The following is a 23,344-nucleotide window of genomic DNA, read 5'->3' on the forward strand; positions in this document are numbered from 1 at the left end:
AGGGATCAGAGGAGGGTGTAAATTGTATTGTTGTAATGAGGTGCTAGTCGACAGAGGTTGAACATGCCTTCTAGTGCAGACGGGATCAAGTGGTCAAACCAAATCAAACTGGCTCACTCGGGCTTAAAACTGGAACAACCTTGACAAAGATGAGCGTTCAGTATATAATTCATCTGCAAAAGGTCTAGCTAATTTGCATATACTTTTAAACATTCATTTTAATTAATTCCCGATTAATTGTTCCGGTTTTCTTATAGGATGATCATCTTAAGTATACTATTACATATAATTATATTCATACAGATAATCTACATGATTTATACTTGCGTAATATTTGCATAAAAAGATTACAATAAACACAAAACAGTTTATATATATATGTGTGTGTGTGTGTATGCGTATACATATTTCTTTTAAAAAATTGCCTATCAAACTCCGCTGTCATTTATTTGTCTTAAGACATGACACTCAATATGTAGAGTATTCGAACACGTGTGATATGTTATATTTGGGTTTTAGCCGGGAAACAATCGGTGCAAAAGTGTAAAAATTAAAAAAATAATGGAATTTGCCAGGTGAAGATCGAACGACGTGCTTACGAATGTGCATGCGTAACGTAATAGCTATTAGTTCATGATTTTATTTTTAGCCTTGCAGCAAACATGTCTTCATTGCTTCATAGCTCATGCATACAGGTCTATCGAAAAAGTAAATGGTAAGCTACACATATTGGTTTAGACTTACGGAGGTGGCGCACGAGCCATTTTTTCTAACTTTTTAAATCATTAGTATATATCACATTTTAACGTATTTTACGATATATATAAATATATATATATATATATGTCGTAAAATACGTTTAAATATGATATATAGTAATGATTTAATAAGTTAGAAATAAAATTACTCGTGCACCACCTCCGAAATATATATATATATATATATATATATATATATATATATATATATATATATATATATATATATATATATATATATATATATATATATTAATGTTGGGATGAATTATTGTAATCAGAAACTCGAATCATTTTGAGGTATCAGAATCAGAATCGGTATCGGAATTGGAAAAAATGGAGCCTTATTTCCGCTTCCGGACACGATTCTAAAAAAAGGAAGAGTCGTGGGTTTATTAGGAGATCGTTTATTAACAACGTGAGATTATGACTACAGGATATAACGTTAGAAATCGTGTTCTCCTACGTAGGATTGATCCAAGAACCTTATTGAACTGTTTTTTTTTTGTTGTTGTAAAATTTGATAAGCAAATTAAATATTTTAGAGTACATTTGCCAAATTATTATACCAAATTGTTGACATGTTCAAATTCCGTTTCACACTTATTCGATAAACGTCTAATTCAAACGTCTCAGAGAGTTCACAGTTTATTATCAAATGATTTCAAACGATAGGACAATCAATTTTGATTTTTTTTCTGGTGCCCTCTAAACTGGTTGATGTCTGGTAACTGCATCCTCTGAAATTGGTAATATGTTATTGCAATATTTTAATCTTACAAAGGGATTATAAAAATCTTGCATACAATACATAAAGGGGAGACATGTAGAGGTTTCTCATATTAAAGAGGACATCATATTTACATTTAAAAGTTGCTTGTCGCCCGCCTTCGCCCAAATAAAATTTATCTTTTTAGGTAATTGTAGGAAGAATACTTTAAAAATTCCTTACAAAAACAATTATTTTTAAACTAATAGAACAGTTTTGTTCTATATTAGACAGCACTGATTTTCAAAGATAAGAGGCCACTCGGGGATAATAATTAGACATATTCGTAATGATAGTTAATGGTAAAAAATTGGGTATTGTTTCAAAGTATGGTTTAACAATTACTTGTTTACATTGGACTTGAAAACTACCACGTTGTAGTTTATTAAGTACTGGGAAGCAACCTGCTATATTATTTTCCACAATCGGGTAGCTCTGGGAAATAACTCATGTTTAAAAACTACTACAGTTTTAGAGCAGTTAACTGAATTTTTACCATTAACATCCATCGTTGCCCATCGAATTTATCCATAAGTTTGATGGGCAACGATGGATTTTTTCTTATCGTTAACTTTTAAGTCAACACATCTTTCTTTGGATTTTACTACACCTCATACTCACAATATATATATATATATATATATATATATATATATATATATATATAACGACATTGTATTATAAGGCCTACTTATAATTGTTTAATTCTTTTAAAATTCTAATTTAAAAATTTATCTCCATAAGTATATTTGTATTTCCTTGCAACATACATAGATTAGTTAGGTATTTCATTTCATACATTTATATATTTTACTCATTTGAAATTATTTATTTTATTTATATTATATATTTAATTTTAACCTATGAATATATGTATGTATAAGTATAGATTTCTAACAAAAGTACGAAACTATCGTTTTTCCTTATCTAATAATATGCGGTTGATTTTGCCAATGTTCATTAGAAACAACCAATTTTAATGCATAAATAGTATTTTAAAAAGTCTACAACAATTTTAAATGTCTATAAAAATGTCTGGAAACTTAACTAACACACCTGTACATTATAATTCTAACGTGGTTTCCACATGGAATATAATTTTCTCTTATATGTGTATGTTATTTTCTAAATAAACACTGTTAGTGTTCTAAACCGACCATCTTCCATCAACGATGAAGCCATCGATCGACTACGCCAGGAGCCTATCAACGAGGAGCTCGACATCCCACCCTCGTCAGAGGAAGTAAGCAAAGCCATCAAGCAACTTTCCTCTGGGAAGGCCCCCGGCCCCGACTCAATTCCAGCAGAAGTATACAAAGCTGGTGGACCTACACTGCTTTTAAGACTAACAGAACTCTTCCAACCAATGTGGGAGAGTGAAGAATTACCGCAAGATTTTCGTGATGCTACTATCGTTCACATTTACAAACGCAAGGGAAATCGTCAGTCATGTGACAACCACCGCGGGATATCCCTTCTTTCCATCGCCGGGAAAATCCTGGCCCGCGTCCTTCTCAACCGCCTGCTGGTGCACCTTGAAGATGGTCATCTTCCCGAGAGCCAGTGTGGCTTTCGAGCGGGCCGCGCGACGACTGATATGATCTTTGCTGCACGCCAACTGCAGGAGAAGTGTGTCGAGCAGCACCGGGGCCTCTACACCACGTTCGTCGACCTGACCAAGGCCTTCGACACTGTTTGCCGAAATGGCCTCTGGCGGATCATGAAAAAATTTGGTTGTCCAGACAGGTTCATCGCCATTGTCAGGCAGTTCCATGAGGGCATGACCGCTCGTGTCCTGGATGACGGCGACCCCTCAGAACCCTTCCCTGTGACCAACGGGGTCAAGCAGGGCTGTGTCTTAGCCCCGACGCTCTTCAGCATGGTTTTCTCTACCATGCTCCAGGACGCTTTCAAAGACAGTCACTCTGGCATTGTCATCAAGTACAGATGTGACGGGGAATTGTTTAACATCAGGCGAATGCAGCCAGTCACGAAAGTGAGGGAAACCATCATCAGAGACCTTCTCTTTGCCGATGACTGTGCCCTTAATGCCCCAAATGAGATAGAGATGCAACGTCAAATGGACGGATTTTCCACCAGTTGTGACAACTTTGGTCTCACCATCAGTACAAATAAGACAGAAGTTATGTACCAACCCGCCCCAGGAGATGCATACCATGAACCCGGCATCACTGTCAAAGGACAGAAGATCCATGCTGTGGAGCAATTCACCTACCTTGGCAGCACCCTCTCCCGCACCGCCAACATTGACATTGAGGTTAACCATAGGATCTCCACAGCGAGCAGTGCATTTGGAAGACTTAGAGACAATGTGTGGAAGAGGAGAGGCGTTACACTCGCAACCAAACTGAAAGTATACCGAGCGGTCGTCCTGACAACCCTACTCTACGCCTGCGAAACTTGGACGCCATATAAAAGACATGAAAAACAGTTGAATGGCTTCCACCTCATATGCCTCCGTAATCTTCTCAACATCCGCTGGCAAGACAGAATTCCTGACACAGAAGTCTTGAAGCGCGCGGGGCTCCATACCATCACCACCATAATCCGCAAAACCCAGCTCCGGTGGGCAGGCCATGTCTATCGCATGCACGACAGCCGAATCCCCAAACAACTTTTCTATGAGGAACTCAGCCAGGGAAAGCGGAATGCAGGGGGCCAAAAGAAACGATATAAAGACTGTCTGAGAACGTCCCTAAAAGACTTTGACATCAGCCCCCAGTCTTGAGAGAGTCGCGCTGCTAAACGTTCGGCCTGGCGTTGCGTCATCAGCCTAGGAGCCGACAGGGCAGAGAATCAACGCATGACACACGACCAGCAGAAGCGAAAGAGGAGGAAGGAGAGAGCTGCCGGTTCACAGCCTACCAATACCGCCTTCACGTGTCCAGCGTGTGGAAGAGTCTGCCGAGCACGGATTGGCCTCATCAGCCATCTCAGGACCCACAAACCCCTGACGCCGAATTGATATATATATATATATATATATATATATATATATATATATATATATATATATATATATATATATATGTATACATATGTGGGTATGCACATATATATACAGGGTGGCCGAAAAGTCCCAGGACACTGGCCGAAAAGTCCCAGGACACTCTATTTTTAAAATACTGTGTTTTATTAAAAATACATATATAGTGTCCTGGGACTTTTCGGCCACCCTGTATATATATATATGTGTGTGTGTGTGCATGTATGTATATAACTGTATATTTAGCTTATGATCCATCGCCTTATTACATATGAAAATAAAAAAATGTATACAATCAACTTTTCTTAATTTTATATGAAAACTAAATCGATTTGACTAAAGTAGGGCGTATCCAAAACTAAATGCATTCTCTTGATATTGCATGTTAAAGATTCACAGATTTACGTAAGATTTAAATAATATTTATTTATTGGTGGCTATAAACTAGTGTTTCAATTATCAAATTTCCGAATTATTATATGAATTGTAAGAAAAGTTTCACCGCATTTTGAACCCCTTTTATTAACATTAATAGAACTAAATATTTCCCACATTACTATCGCCTATGTCTATCATAATCCCTGTTAACTTTGATTATGAGTGAATCTTGTAAAACGTATGCACCCACTTAGATTTATATAATTAGCGATATTTCTACTATTACAAGTTTGTGGGTTTTGTCTGTTTGACACGAAGGCGGTGTCAAGAATAAGCAACAGATGATAAAAGAGAGAAAGAGCGCGCGAGAGAGAGAGATAGTGAATAAAAACATAGAAAAATGTGGTGCAGGAAAATGTGGAAAAATAGAGATATTGAGTGAAAAAACGAGAGACGTGAAGAAAAAGCAGGAGAAAGAGATAGAAAGTGAGCGAGATACAAAGGGTAGAAAAAGAGATAAAGAGAGAGAGAGATAAAGAGAGAAACTGGAAGAGAGAAAGAGAGAGAGAGAGAAGGAGAGAGAGAGAAAGAGAGATAAAGAGAGAGAGAGAGAGAAAGAGAGAGAGAGAATAGGCCACGGGTCATCTATTATATATTTCGTTGCACAAATTTCCAATGATTTCTGCATTGCTATGATGTCGTAATATTACTTAACCTGAAATGAAAATATAGAGAAAATGGCGGTAACCGTTCTACAGTTTGGGGCTATTTCGTCCAAACAGCGCAGTCTTGAAGATGTGTTGATTGCAAGTATCCATTTTCTTTTCAAAATATTGTTTTAGCGGGAAACATTAACTATTTGTAAATCGAGCGCAAAGATAAACAATCGTATTATTTATGTTAAGGTGGATATTGTCATGGAATATTGCTTTCCGATATTCACATTTTCCCCTTCTTCAATGACGCATACCTCTCTTTCTCTATTGCCAATTTTTGCGCTCTATCTTTAAATGGATGTCTCCCTCTCCATCATTCTCAAATCCATACATTCCATCTTTAACATCGCTATTCCTTACTACTCCCAATTTATTTATTTTTTTTTCTGATTTCTCTCTTTATTCTCTTATTCATTTATTTATTTATTTCAGCAATTTCGGTTGACATATTCTCCCTTGAGATTCGAAATAATTTAAGAGAAACTTAAACATCTGTTAGTGAAATGACTATTATTATAAAGACAAAACTCAATTAATATTACTTTAAATTCCATACAACACGCAAAATAAATTCCTTGTCAAGCAACTCATCATTAGACAACGACCTAGTTTTCCCATTATTATATGCATTAATATATAACGCTCCTTATTTTGATTGAACGGGAGTGGAATGGAACTTTTAATAATATCGTTACGAAACAAATAACTAAGCTTATAATTGTAAAACGTAATAAAATAAATAGTTCAAGATATCATGATTTATAAGTGCTTCACGTGTAATAGTGGGCACGAAATTCATTTAAGTGAAACACAAGAAACAATAACGAAAGATCTGTTATAGAAACATAATTTTAATAATGTTTATTTCTTTTGGTTTCACTTTTTGTAATTGCAGAGCATACAGAGATGTAAAACAACCGAATTTAATTGTATTGTTGTTGTGGTATTCGATTTCAATAGGGAAAATAGTGGTATTCGACTTCAATAGGAAAAGATGTCATGTAGTCGCTTAGTCGATCCTTGATCGGTTTTGTGTAGACATACAATGAGATTTCCGAAAATAACAATATTAAACCCAATGTCCATGAACGGAAAAGAGAACACAACAGATCTGCGATAGAGTTTTACATAAAACAATTAATATTATTTCAATTCTTCAGACATTTTGGATTTTTTGTATTATTTATATTATTTGTATTGTTTATATTATTTGTATTTTTTAGATTATTCGAAGTATTCTTCTTCTCTTCAGTTCTATGTTTAATGTAAACTCTCAAGTGTATCTTGCCGCACTCGGTAATCTTTCTGTTGAACTCGGGAATATTCGCGGACTTTTGAACGGTAGCTTTTATTTAATCAATAGGAGTAGGATGCTCTCGTTTCGTCAACCATGACTGGGTAGAAGAACAAAAACACCACGTGATCGCTCTTTGATCGGTGTTGTATGGATAATAAAAGAGAATTTGCAGTACGATAATCCTCAATATTAAGCGAATGTTCATAAACGAAAAAATTTAATAAACACGACTCATTTTCGATTGGGGTTTATATAGTAACTTTAATATTATTTCGATTTTTCGGACGTCTTTAATGTTATATTCCACAAGTTTCGATTAATGTGGTCTCCGAGGTTCTCCAAGTGCAAACTGTTGAACTTGGGAATCTTCGAGCCGGATTCGTTAATCTTGGAAGAATGTGGAATTTTATAATTTATTTAATCCGCATAGGAATATTCTTCGATTTCAGATAGAAGCAATCGCATCTATAATTTAGACTATTCAGACTTAGATTGTTCTTATCTTGAATGTTATTTTCACAACTCTTCAACCGATGTCACTTGGACATTCTTCGAGTATATCTTGTCGGAAAAAAAACAAAAACAGAATCTTTCTGTCGAATCGGAAATAATATAGCACAGAACCTTTTATTAAACCCACTGGGTAGCATTCTTCTGTTCAGCTAGCCATGAAGTAATTCGCAGTTGCATTCTCAGCATAACTCGCACTGAGGATTGAATCTTCAACCTCCGGAATAATATCATTAGAATAGAATAACACTTAGTACTTTATTCGTTTTGCCACGTCTCCAACTAATACAAATTATCAATCATCTTCTAAGAATTTCAGGAATATAATATCTTGGATGTTAAGGTGCAAAGATTACGATTAATGTAACTACCGATCTTCTTAAAGTACATTTTTTTTAATTTGGTAACCGTCGAGTTTATTAAGTTAAACAAATTTTGAACTTAACCGTTTATTAAACTCACGTCGAAAAATGGTTCGATTCTGGATAGAAGTGATCAATTATGCTATTCTCAGATTCATCGCTCGCAGAAAGGATGCAATGTTTAACTTCCAGAAAATTGTTTCTCGAAAATGATTATTCTAAATTGTAACGTGAAGTATGAATCTCATTAATCTTAATTTTAAGAAACTTTTAATATACTATTGTTATAACGAGAACAAGCCTGCGTCTGAGAAAAAGATGGCCGAATTCTTAACAATAACAATAGTTGATATCTTGAAAACAAACAACAAATGAGATCAATATTATTTCGATTATTCGAATAACTGTTCTCGTCCTGTTGAATTCAGGAATATAAACAGATTTATGGACGCAACCTTTTACTTAATCTGGGACTTTGAGCCATGACAGAGTAGGAAGATTCTCGAGTCCGACAAAATATACGTAAAGAAATCCGGATGTAAAATTAACGTTATACAAATAATACTCAAAATGAGATCAATAACAAACCGAATAATTAAATTATACATTTTTATTTGAAAACAATTATGATTATAAAAATGAAATGTTTTTATATCTCACAACTCACAAAGATAAGAAATAATATATAACATAGTTGATAGATAACAGATAAGAAATAATATATAACATAGTTGATAGATAACAGATAAGAAATAATATATAACATAGTTGATAGATAACAGATAAGAAATAATATATAACATAGTTGATAGATAACAGATAAGAAATGATATATAACATAGTTGATAGATAACAGATAAGAAAAAATATATAACATAGTTGATAGATAACAGATAAGAAAAAATATATAACATAGTTGATAGATAACAGATAAGAAAAAATATATAACATAGTTGATAGATAACAGATAAGAAAAATATATAACATAGTTGATAGATAACAGATAAGAAATAATATATAACATAGTTGATAGATAACAGATAAGAAATAATATATAACATAGTTGATAAGAAACAGATAAGAAATAATATATAACATAGATAATAGATAACAGATAAGAAATAATATATAACATAGTTGATAGATAACAGATAAGAAATAATATATAACATAGATAATAGATAAAAGATAAGAAATAATATATAACATAGTTGATAGATAACAGATAAGAAATAATATATAACATAGTTGATAGATAACAGATAAGAAAAATATATAACATAGTTGATAGATAACAGATAAGAAATGATATATAACATAGTTGATAGATAACAGATAAGAAATGATATATAACATAGTTGATAGATAACAGATAAGAAAAAATATATAACATAGTTGATATATAACAGACAAGAAAAATATATAACATAGTTGATAGATAACAGATAAGAAAAATATATAACATAGTTGATAGATAACAGATAAGAAATGATATATAACATAGTTGATAGATAACAGATAAGAAAAAATATATAACATAGTTGATAGATAACAGATAAGAAATAATATATAACATAGTTGATATATAACAGATAAGAAAAAAATATATAACATAGTTGATAGATAACAGATAAGAAGCAATATATAACATAGTTGATAGATAACAGATAAGAAATAATATATAACATAATTGATAGATAAGTAAAAATATATAACATAGTTGATAGATAACAGATAAGAAATAATATATAACATAGTTGATATATAACAGATAAGAAAAAATATATAACATAGTTGATAAGAAACAGATAAGAAATAATATATAACATAGATAATAGATAACAGATAAGAAATGATATATAACATAGTTGATAGATAACAGATAAGAAAAAATATATAACATAGTTGATAGATAACAGATAAGAAAAATATATAACATAGTTGATAGATAACAGATAAGAAATAATATATAACATAGTTGATAGATAACAGATAAGAAAAAATATATAACATAGTTGATAGATAACAGATAAGAAATGATATATAACATAGTTGATAGATAACAGATAAGAAAAAATATATAACATAGTTGATAGATAACAGATAAGAAAAATATATAACATAGTTGATAGATAACAGATAAGAAAAAATATATAACATAGTTGATAGATAACAGATAAGAAAAAATATATAACATAGTTGATAGATAACAGATAAGAAAAATATATAACATAGTTGATAGATAACAGATAAGAAATAATATATAACATAGTTGATAGATAACAGATAAGAAAAATATATAACATAGTTGATGCGCCTTAAATAACCTCTGCGTGTTTGATGTTTCTTAAAATAAACACACTGAGCTGAATGTTTTTTTTTCTTATTTACTTATTTGTTTCTGTTATTTTTTTATATTTATCAATTCATTCTTGTTTTGATGATGTCATTTATAAATCAATTTCTTTTATTGATCATCGACACCTTTTTTTATATAATATTGTTTTCGATTTTTCTTCCAGGCTTCATATGTTATCATTTTTGAAATCTTTTCCTTTTTTTAATTTATTTTGCATTTCTGCTCATAATAATTGCACTTGGAGTAAGTGCTATGTTGTGATTGCCAAAAAAGCTTTAAACGATTTGCATAGATTTCATGCCGTTTCATAAATAAATTACATAATTGCTTTTCTTATTATTCTGTTCATCTTATGTTTATTTGGGCATTCTATAAATGCAGTGTTTTCTAGATATTGTAGAAATGCATTCACGAAAAACAAACGCATTCAGGAAAGCACTCGGATGACCACACAACCACAAGCACACACACATACACACACAAAAATACACACACATATCTATCTAGATAGATACATACATATATACATACATGATGATTGAAACGTCTTGCCAGACGAGTGCCACTCCCTCGGACACTTAAAGTCCATGACCCCAAATGCCTGAGGGAGTATCTATACAAAGATTATGTTACAGAATCTTAGTTTGTACAACAGCTAAATCTCTCTCTCTCTCTCGGTTCAAAATGTTGAGATCCCGCAACAAGCAAGAGCAAGATAGCCAGCAACTAATTAAACTGCAGACCAGCTTAATGCGGGTACTGGTTTCCCGTTTTATGTTTTTTTTTATAAAAAGGTTCATTCGCCCTTTGAAAAGTCTTGTTTTTAATCCTTCAGGGAGACAAGCCGCCCTCCTCACCAAAGAAGTCTGGTGGTGGAACCAGTTTAGTGGCCGGTTACCCAACCATGAGGCAGGTATATATATATATATATATATATATATATATATATATATATATATATATATATATATATAAATATACAGTTAAAGCGGAAATTATTGGCACCTATTCAATTTTTGCATCTTTTGGAGAAAAAAAAACATTTTTCACTTATTATTTTTATTAAAGTGTTGATGAACATTTATATCGACCATCTATAGATCTACTGAAGCACTTTTAGTTTATTATAAAATATTCAAAATAAATATTATTAATGATAACAAAAGACAAACGAATTCAAATTTATTGGCTCCAATGATTTTTATCATAGAATTCACGATTTTTATGCAAAATAATACTTGTTTATTATTATTTAGGTATTGCATAATTTTCAAGAACGATTTAAAGCCTTCTATAAATAACGTGCATTAGTCAATCCTTCACTTTATCAATAACACCAGACTGAAAAGATGGCTAAAATTAAGCAGCAACATTTCAATGTTAGACAGAAAATAGTGGATGTACACATGAAAGGTAGTGGATACAAATCCATTTCTAAGCGTTTTAAAGTTCCCGTGTCAACAGTGAGAAAGAAATATCAAGAAATATGGTGTTTTCAATACGATTAAAAACTTTACGGATCAAGGCCGTAAAAAGGAAATGTTCTCCCAGAACTGTACGACAAGTCATTCGAGAAGAGGAAAAGGACCCGAAAACTACTGGTAAGAAAGTAGTCCAACAATTGAGCGATCAAGGTATTGAAATTTCTGTTCCGACATTGAAAAGGGCACTGAAGTCACACGGCATTCAGGGATACCGATGAAGGAAGACTCCTCTCCTATCCAAGAAACATGTTAAAGCCAGCTTAGAGTTTGCACGGGAATTTATTGACAATGATTAATTTTTTAGGGTTTAGTTTTTAGGTCAGATGAGACTAAAAATTGAACTTTTTGGCAGCAGAGATGTGTCGTTGGTGTGGTGGAAGAAAGAAGCCTTCAACCCAATAGATACAGTCCCTACAGTGAAGTATGGTGGAGAAAACCATATGTTTTGGGGTTGCTTTTCGGCCAATGGCACTGGAAAACTTGTCACTGTGGATGAAGCAAGATCAATACATTAAGATATTTACTGAAAATCTGCAGAAGCCCTTAGTCTTGGAACCAACTGGGTCTCCCAACAGGACAATGTTCCAAAACATACGGCGAAATCGGTGAAAAATGGCTTTTGGATAATGAAATAAACGCCGTGAAGTGGCCAACTCAAAGTCCAGACTTGAATCCAATGGAAAACTTGTGGGTTGTGTGAAGACGAACGTGAAAAGAAGGAAACCAAGGAACCTAAGGAAATTAGAAGATGTCGCCAAAGAAGAATGGTTTAATATTCCTGTTGATGTGTGCAGGAATTTAGTAATGTCATATAGAAAACGTCTGGAAGCTGTTATTAAAAACAAAGGGTTTGCAAGTGGCTATTGATAAAGGGTGCCAATAAATTTGAATTTTGTGAATGGTTTATAGTCCCGTGAACATAATTAAACTTGAAAATAATATTTAAAAATAGTGCGGATTCCATTTTGACTTTCATCAATTTTCCTGTAAATAATTACACAAACTCAAGCGAAACAATACCATTAAAATCATAATAACACAAATATGTGAAGCTTAGATAAGTAGGTCCCACTAAATATTTTGATAAATTCTTGTAAAGTTAACTTAGAATTTTCTAAAAAACAGACCCCCTTTTTAATGAATGTCCTCTGACTCTCATGAATTTTGCACCGAACAATCTACGTGTCATGAGAGTCATCTCCTGATGACAAGCACTACATTGCATCATAGATGCAAGTATTTTTCGTTCTCTGAGGAAATTATGAGAATAATCAAAGTCCTTTGTTCACTCAAATTGTTGCGTAAGCATTTTCTTATTATAAATGTACAAAAAATATTTAGTGGAGAAAATAAAATAAAAATAAATTTTAAATTAAAAATGAAATAAAATAATAAATTTAGAATAAAATAAAAATGAATAAATAAAATAAAAACAAGCACAAAATAAATGTATAAATAAAATTTACTCAAAACAAAAAAGTCCAAACAGAAAACACGCTCGATTAAAAAAAAACTTCTGCGCATGTCCGGTAAGGAAGCCGTTCATGGAAAGCAAACGTTTGCGCAGGGTGAACACTCCTCATCAAGTACCATCATATTAAATATGTTATGAAAGGTTTTATGGCGTTTTTATCATAAATTTTTGAAAGGATCAATCTCACTTAAAACAAACAGTTCAACTTAAAAATATAAGAGAATAGTAATGAAAGAATCGTAAATCTAAGGTATTTTTAACGATGTGATCCTGATTCCGATGCCCCCCAAAATACACGATTCATACGATTCACGATTCCGATTACTTGTCCCACCAATAATATATATATATATATATATATATATATATATATATATACATATATATACATGCATACATATATACATATATATACACATACACACACACACACACATATATATATATATATATATATATATATATATATATACATACACATACGATGGGCATCCAATATACATACATACATGCAATGATGGATAGAGTCTTGGAAGTTATTCAGAATTTAAAGCTGTAAGCTATTATTAATGATAAAAACAGTAGTTGGAATACTCCTTTGCTTGTAAATCAATTTATCTCTTACTATCACTGCGTTAGTTTGTTTCCAATAATTTAATCTAGTCGTAATATTATTGTAGCTCGTTTATAATAATAAATTGTTTGGACGGATTAAACATAAATGTGTATCTTCTCTCATGGCCCTCCAACAATTTTGGTTTTGTAGAAGATTTATAAGTTAATTAAAATTGTTGGTACGAATAGTTGGGTTAGATGACTTTGTTTGATAAATATTCAATATGGTGTAATGGAAAAATAAAAAGGTATTTACAATCTCTCTTCTAATTTTCGGATTTTAATCATGTAAAATTACACTTCAATTCCTTTTGACGGATTGATTGTTGCTATTTCTTCTGATGAGTTAAGGTTATAATAATTAAGTGATTGATTTTGATAATTAAGTGATTGATCTTGCGCAACGAAACATATACTGTCAAGAATTGTATAAGTCAAGTGAATTAAAAGAAATACATTACAAGATGGTGAACATCATGAATTTTTGAATATAGCTTTTTGTCATTTATTCTCTCTCTTTCTCTCTCTCTCTCTATATATATATATATATATAAATTTGGAGTTAATTTATGTAGTATTACGGCAAATTTATTGTTGGACAAAAGAATACAGAAAATTATTAAATTAATTACTTTAACACATGGACTTTCAATGAATGACTCATCTCATCGGAAGCAAAAATTACCTACTTCTATTTTGCTAACAACATTTTCTTATGAGATGAGCCATTCAAATTAAATCCATCGTTTATGGAAAAGACGTTAATAATCATCTGCACTCTTTTGGCAAACAATAAATATTGTTGTAATTTACATAATAAAAAGCTAAATGTTCGTTTATATTATTGCACTATCTCGCATATTGAGCTTTCTTTATCTGCTTGGAATCATCTTTGAAATATTGATATTAATATTTATTGCACTTTATATCTGCAGTATTACTCAACCTGTAATTTTACTACATATAATGCATATAAATATTTCATTTCAATTAATATATATATATATATATATATATATATATATATATATATATATATATATATATATATATATATATATAATGTCAGCCACCTTAGGAAACTCGTTTTTTTAATGTTGAGCACTTTGAAGGTGAAATAGAAAGTCGGTCGCCAAAGCCTGCAGCACAGATCATGATGTTATAATCATTAGAGAACTATGGCCGGATGTTACGACATTAAAAAAAGTGCGTTGCTCTTGTCATCACATCTCATATGAGTTGTGTGGGCAACGTGGTTCGTATGCAAGATTGTAGACTACCGAAACAAAAATTTAATGGGAGAGCTGAAACATGGCAAGCACCCTCAACATAACCCTATGGAGGTGTTCAGGGACTGTACAAAGAACCATTTGAAAGTCCTGCAAATCAACATCGACACGTGGAAAGAACTTACTCTGCTAAAGCCGAACTGGCGAAAGCTTGTACCTGAAAGTTTGAATGTTCTAGAGAAAAGAAAACAGGTCGAGAGCAATCTGAAGCGAGAGCTTGACAAAGGTTTTATTGATGGTCTTAACCCACACAAATCTGAAAATGCAGCACTTGTCCACGAGTGCTTCTGTAAAAAGCTGCCTACTTCAACCACCTTAAGTCACGTAAAATTCATGTTCAGGTAAACCTTGTGCATATTAGTCCAAACAAAACGAGCTGTTTAATATTACAAGTCTACTTCTACATGATTGTTCATAGGAATACCCTTCATCCTCCAGACGAAGTTAATTCAGCGGAAATTGCTCAATCTGTGTGTCACATCTGCTTTAAGATGTGCAAATCTGCGGCAGGAAGCAAAGTCATCGTAGATTGCATAAACGACGAGATGGGGAGAACTAAATATGATAGCCATCATCTCGAAAGATGCAGCAATCAAAATGGGTGTATTTATATTATGTACAATTGCTGTCTACATATGTGATTGATATTCTTTCAAGCATTCAGTTGAGCCTTTGTGTTTCGGGAAAAAGGGATGATAAACGAACAATGCGTGTGTGTGAAACGGCACTAACCTTATTTGAGTTTAACCGGCTTCCTCCAAAGGAGAAAGTTTCATGGGAGTATGAAATTCACAAGCGATCCCCAGGCTCATGTATAAACTAACAATGCTTATATTTCAAAGCACTTTCAATTTGCCCGCATAGTCTCCCGTTAAATTTATCCTGATCAATATTAAAATGACTTAATACATTGCCATCAGTTCGGAAGCATATATAAATTATACGTTGCTCAATAAGTCGCCAGTCTAATTTACAAAACAACTCTTTATGCTGACTTTGTATAAAAGCTGTTTTATTTACTAACATAGTCTTCGCCAATTGTAATACAGTAACTCAAACCTTTGCTAACAGTTCCTTGCTTTGTTGTAGAACGATTTGCCACTGATTTTAAATATATCTCCCTGCCCACTTTAATTGCTTCTGTGAAGCAAACTCTATTTTTCAGGCTGCATCATCTTAAGATCTTAAACAGCGAAAAGTTGCTGAGAAGCAAATATGAAGATTAGGTGGACGCTGAAACAATTCAAATTGAAGTTTATGTAAGATTCTTCTTCGTTGTGATCGACTTGTGACACGGTGCATTCTTTTTGTGAAAATGCATCTGTTATCATTTTGCAGTCGGTTTTTGCGATTTCATCTGTCAAACGTAACAAACGCGTTTACTATTCGTCATTAAGAGTTGTTTCTTTCTTTATGTAACTATAGGGGATATTTTTTTAAATACAGAGGCCTAGAACTTGCCCGTGAATATTTGTGATTCTGGGCGTTTTTGCCGAATTTGTTAGTTTTTTTTTTCTAATCTCTGCTATTGCTTATATTTGATTAGATTTATTTCTTTGCAGAATCATTAGATGGAAAACATAAAATAGAAACGTTGTTTCTAATATTGGTTTATATATTATATGATAACTGGAATTCCTGTTTCTACTGTTAATAAATTATAGGTTACAATTATAGTATTAGTTATATGTTTAAAAATTGTTGCTTTATTATTATTGATTTTGAAAGTATTTTTACATGTTCAGATCACCTAGACTTGCGTTTAAACCTGTGATATATGTGTTGAATTTAGAAATCTATTTAATTCCATTTTGTTTGTAGTTGGTCGATGAGAATTCAGAGTCCGTTAGGTGAAACTTATCGTCTTCTCGTGTGTATGTATAACTTTATTCATCTAATTTATTTCTGTTTTTGTAGAAAGTTAAATAAAACTTTAAATACTGAGTGTGTTACTCAATTATTTTTGTTTATATTACTATTTTATATGACTATTACCATTCTACGCGGTTTCTCAAATGATTTGAAACTCCTACTAACTCCTACTATTTGACAAAGATGATTTTCCTCGAAAAACATTGTGAAACACAATCACACATTAGATAACAGTGCAGATTTTTAACTTATTAAGCAAAACAAACTTTTTATAAATCACTTAATAAAATTGTGTATATATACTTATATATATATATATATATATATATATATATATAATAGCTTGATGCCTGGCGTTGCCCTGTCGTAAATTATGCTTAAGATGATATTTTTATTTATTCCGATTTTGTATGTTCACTGCCGATCAAAAATCTAAGACCACTTTAGAATCTTTAAAAAGAAACCTTTTTATAAGGATAGATTTAAAACTCTTCCGACTTAAGGTTACTAATACTGCAATCTAAAAGTTTATGGAAACTAAAAGGTACATTAAAAAATTTTATTTAAAAATTTGCATTTTTATTAAATTAGGCTTTTTACACTTGATCAAAATTATAAGACCAAGGGTATAAATTGTTAGATTTATGTTAATTCTAATGTTTTTTGTTTAATTCGAGATTAGCAATCATTGTGTAAAGGTGTTACCATGCCTAAAGCAAGAAAATTTACCGAAGTTGTTGCGCAGTCTCGAATTCTAGGATTCCGTAAGCAAGGTTTGTCACGGCGAGCGATAGCAGATAAAGTAAATCGCAGTAAAACTGTTATTTTCAACTTTCTAAAGAACACTGAGAATTATGGAAAAGAAAAATCCTTTGGTACCCCCCCCCAAAAAAAAATTTCTCCTGCATGGTATAAGAGAATCTAACGGGTTGTTATGAATGAAAGAGGACTTTCTTCTAGTCAAATTAAGGCGGTTACAGATGCTGATTGCAGTCCAATAACAATCAGACGACATTTACAACAAAAATGCATGGTAAATAAAAAGCGTAAACGAATTCTTCGATTGCTTCCACATCACAAAGTGGACCGCTTAAAATTTGGTCGTGAATACAAAACCTGGAACGTTGAGAAGTGGAAGAGATTCCTGTATTCTAATGAGAAAAAAAATCAATTTAGATGGTCCTGATGACTCTCAGCGATATTGGAATGACAAAAACATGCCCCTTGAAAATTTTTCCACACGCCATATTGATGGAGGGTCCTTAATGGTATGGGGTGCCTTTTCTTACAGAGGGACCATGGAGCTCCAGGTGGTGCAGGGTCGTCACAGAGCAGCTGGTTATGTTAGCATGCAACAGAAAACGTATTTGATGATGAAGGATCATCGTTTGTGTGGAAATGAATAGTAATTCCAACAGGATACTGCTGCAAGACGGACCTTGAGCTTTCTACAAGAAAATGGCGTCCATCCCTTGGGACATCCTACATGATCACCGGCCTTGAACCCAATTGAAAATGTTTAGGGATTGATGACAAGACAGGTTTATCGAAATGGCAAACAATATTCAACAAAAAATGAACTTTGTGAGCACACCTTCAGAGATTGGAGCAGGATACTCCGCACCTTAATGGAAACCCTTATTTCTAGCATACCACAAAGAATTTTTGAAGTCATCAAAAGTAGTGGAGGTAGAACTCATTATTAAGTTTGATTGCTGAATGTTTTCATACACTTTTCATACAATTTTTTGTACAATTTAATAGAATGTTTGACTCTGGTCTTATAATTTGGATAATGTGTAAATAGCCTAATTTAATAAAAATGTAAATTTAAAAAATAAATCTTTGGAATGTAGCTTTTTGTTTCCATAACCTTTTAGATTGTAGTATTGATAAACTTAATCAGAAGATTTAAAAATATATATGTTTTTTAAAAGATATTTAAGTGTTCTTAAATTTTTGATCAGCAGTGTATAATTATAGAATCAATTCTTTATTAAGTATTATATATGATGAGGAATAGTTCACCCGGTGGACTTATTCGCAATAAATAAATAATATTGATAATGCCATTCAAGTAATTTCATCTGTGTTCTTTTACAATATCCCGTAAGAAGATATTTGACTTGATGATGAAGACCAACAAATGGTTTGCGGTGATTTTTAATGTTACTTCTTCTTTTGTTGTAAATTGAACTCCGTAATAAGAAAATGTTCACAAAAAACGGTGAGTTGGCTTGAACACGGAATCTTTCGATCTGTAGTCGAATGCTCTATTACTGCGTTATATCTAAAGATAACAGTAACTCTAAAGAAGTAATAATTTGCAGAGATTTTTATTATCTCCCTTGGTCGGTGTAACGTGAATTTTTGTAATTTTTTATCTGTAAGAAATAAAGACTAAGCATATAAATTTATAGAAAATCGGTCGTGTCTGTTTTGCGTACTCAACAGCGAGAACTTTCCATTTATTGCATTGTGACAGTTTTTCATAATTCCACACATAGACACACATTATATATATATATATATATATATATATATATATATATATATATATATATATATATATATATATATATATCAAGTACTTGTAATAAAATCATCGGATAATTTAAATATTTATTTATAACAAGACGTCCATTATGAGAAAATTTTATCCGTCGTAAATCATTTTTAGTTGATGTACTTTGTTTTATATTTGTAATTCCATTTTTTTTTTTTTTTTTGTAAAAATCAGACAAAAGTGGCTTCTATTTCATCTTTATTTCTTAATTTATGGAAGGGATGAGTGATCAGCTTTTGTGTATAAAAGCTTAGCTTGTTTAAAACCTATGTATACTTATATACGTCTGCTTATCTTGTATTTATATTTTGGTTGTTATATTTAATTTACCATTCTCTCTCTCTCTCTTTCTTTCCATCTCTATCTGTCTCTATATATGTATACTAGACTAGCCGTGACCCGTTGGGTCAGTATGTTATATTAGCTATGGAATTCATGCATGAGCGTGACACTTGTGACTTAAAGAAATAGTTTTTTTTTGACATAACAGAAACATTTCTATGAAAGTATATTAAAATGAAAAAAGAATATAGATAGATTTCTATGAGTCGTTCTGTTTATTATAATTGATTATTCTTGAAAAGAAAACAAATTACAGTTACTGAATAATAAGTGGTTGGCCATACTTATAGGTAAATGTTTACTGAGCAGTACCATAATACTTATTATAGTTAAATTCAAATTTTGGTATAGCTGCTTGTTTTACATCGTTTATTTCTGTATTACGTTTAAGTTATTTTAAACCCCACTCCTCCCATGTTAATAATAATTTAGAAATAATAACGTTACTATTTCAGCGTCCCAATTGTTCTTTTTTGTTGTTTATTTAAAACCCTACTATTCCCATGTTAAATAATAATTTAGAAATAATAACGTTAATATTTCAGCGTCCCAATTGTTCATTTTGTTTTGTTTCGTTTAAAGTATTCAAATAAACAATTGTTAATACTGCTTGCTTTTTTATTTTACATCGTTTATTTTCGTATTACGTTTAAGTTATTTTAAACCCCATTCTTCCCATGTTAAATAAAATTTCGAAATAATACCGTTAATATTTCAGTGCGCAGGTCATGCGCGCATGCGCAACCGGGTGTCGTAATTCGGAAAGTGGGTTACATACATCGTTATAAGGTCATTTGAGCTTTATAATTATATAGATATATGAGTGTGTATGTGTGTCATAGAGTGTCATAGAGTGTGTAAAGTATGCTTATATCTTCATATATTTGTATGTGTTGCGAGTGATTCACTTCTTAACGAATTAAACGATTATTTGGAACTGAGTGTAAGGAGTCAACTCTAGATCATATTTATTTTTTTATATAAAAAAACGTAGAAATAGGTGGAATAAATTCAGGCAATTTTTTTCCAATTGTCACTAGATTGATAGTAGCACTACTCTCCAATGAATACATTATATAATGCATGCACATGCAATTTAGTGATGTATTAAAGAAGCACATTGCTAGCAAGATTCGAGGACATGGCTTTCGTGGAAATACTTTATATATATATATATATATATATATATATATATATATATATATATACGCACTTTTTGCTGTTCTTCGAAAACGCTAATTATCGAATCTTATATTATCGTTACGAATCAACAACAAACCCGATATATATATATATATATATATATATATAATGTATATATATGCACATATATATGCATATATATATGTATATATATGTATTTCATTATTCACATAATATTTTATAAATAGATATATTTAATGCATTGATTTTCATTGGTTTTTTTCAATAGTTCTCAATAGCTGAGTAGAGCTACGTAGTAAGTTATGAATATATATATATATGGCAATTAAGCTATGCAGAAAATCCAGACATCTCTGATTATTGTATAATATCAAAATAATTATTAGTCTCTAATTTATCGATTTTCTTAACACCCCCTACCATCCTTTAAAATTTAAAATTTAAGATGTTGTACCAATTGCATCTATAGTCATTAGACATCGCTTCAACAATATTCACTGAATTTCAATTGTTTAATTATACCTCTTATAAATTGATATGTTCTGAAATCAAAAATATTTATATTACTTTTGTCAGAATTGGAGTAAGACATGTCTGGAGGGGGATATTATTCTACTGTTCATATAGAGACATGATGAGAGAGAATTTTAGTTAATAGGAGAGTTTGCGTGTTTGTTCGATAAACCCTTCTCGTTGTACGAAGGTTTATTTCAACAATCGATTTATTTCGGAATTTGTTCGTGTGTTTGCATTTCCTTTTTTTTTCACTCAACTATAATTGTTTAAAATACGCAAACGTTTTCTTTTTTATTTTAACATCCCTTAAAAATGTTACACTGACACAAGTGAACAGCGTTTAAATAGCTTTTATAATACAGTTTCATTTTTTTAAATCTGATTTTCATCACGTCTATTGTTAAAAGTCGATAAAAGAAAAAAAACATGAAGATCCCATTTGGAAAACGTCCACAACCTATAATTTATAAATGCGTCCTAGCATCCCGATGAGTGGTTTGATTCGTCGGATATCTGGTTTAAAATATCGCATTGAAATATAATGTTTGTCTAAAAATACTGATAGATAGATCTATCTCAGTTGAGATAGCATCAATTATTTATATGAAAGATTATATCCATAAGTTGGGCTGTCACGCTTAAGTTTGACGTAACCATTTCTATTTGGCAAGCTTAATTTCAAATACATTTTTTTTTTGTTAATCTGTCACTATTTGAAATAAAAGTTTCGTCGGGCTTGCACACTTAAGTTTTAAATATTATTTTATTTTGTTTTGTGAGCATCAGTTTGAAGTTGCATCTTTTCCTCTCTGTTATCCTAAAGTTTTACATATGATTTCCATAATTAAATGCACAGAGTAAATAGACGTATCTCAAGAAAAGCGATTCTTGTTAACTAACCTATTTGCTCTCTTTCACATGATGCCGATTGCTTTTTGCTTTCAATTCTGGTTTTATATTTAAAGCCACCATATTAACATTTATTTTGTTTTTATTTTAGCCGGAAGCCACGATCTAAAGCGGAAGTTATATTATTTACATTGATTTTCTTTTTCGTGAATGTATTTTCCTTAGAAAAAAACCTTTTCATCGACTAAACTTGAATAATGGTTAACTGCAAACAGAAATCGTTTTCAATGATTTTTTTAAGAAAAGGGAGAACGCATTTTCCCATTTACTATATTATAACGATAAGCCTTTTATCTGTACATTTTTATTTACAGTTTTTAATGCATGCATTTCCTCTTATTCGGGAAAAAAACGCCTGCTTTTAAAACAGATCCAAGGAAAATTAAAGTGAAAATTACTATTCAGAAAAGCTATATATCGCGTACTGGATACATATATAATATTCATCTCTTTTTAATATAAAAAGTAATTTTAAAAGTAAAGTTTTCGTAACGGAAATTATAATAAGAATGTTAGTAAGGATATCTATATTAAATAGCTCGGGCCCTACCTTGTCGCGCACGGAATAGCAAATGTAAAGATTTGCAACCGACTCAACCAGCAGTAAAATCGACAAATCAAAAGTAAAGGCAACTTAGGGGGGTGTCAGGTTAAAACCTCTTCTTGTTTTAAAAAAATATTCTGCTTACTAAAGCAGACTTCCGGCTTTGATTTAAAATAGCACATTGGCAGCGAATTGTTGTTGTAAAGAAAAAAAAAAGAGTACACAAAACCTCAGCAGCAGCGTCGTCTGTCGGTTCTTTCCGTAGACTCGTTTTCACCTCTGTCCCATCTGCTCCAGTGGCCTGTTTTAATAAAAGACAGAGTCCTCCAAATTATAATATTTGCATATGTGCGCGAGAACACACGAGATTCTGCGAGACTGCATTATTATATAAGGCTGCAGGCGCCATCTTG

The sequence above is a fragment of the Euprymna scolopes genome, chromosome 24 (assembly GCF_053919585.1).
Source record: "Euprymna scolopes isolate OS-2025 chromosome 24, ASM5391958v1, whole genome shotgun sequence".
NCBI lineage: Eukaryota > Metazoa > Mollusca > Cephalopoda > Sepiida > Sepiolidae > Euprymna > Euprymna scolopes.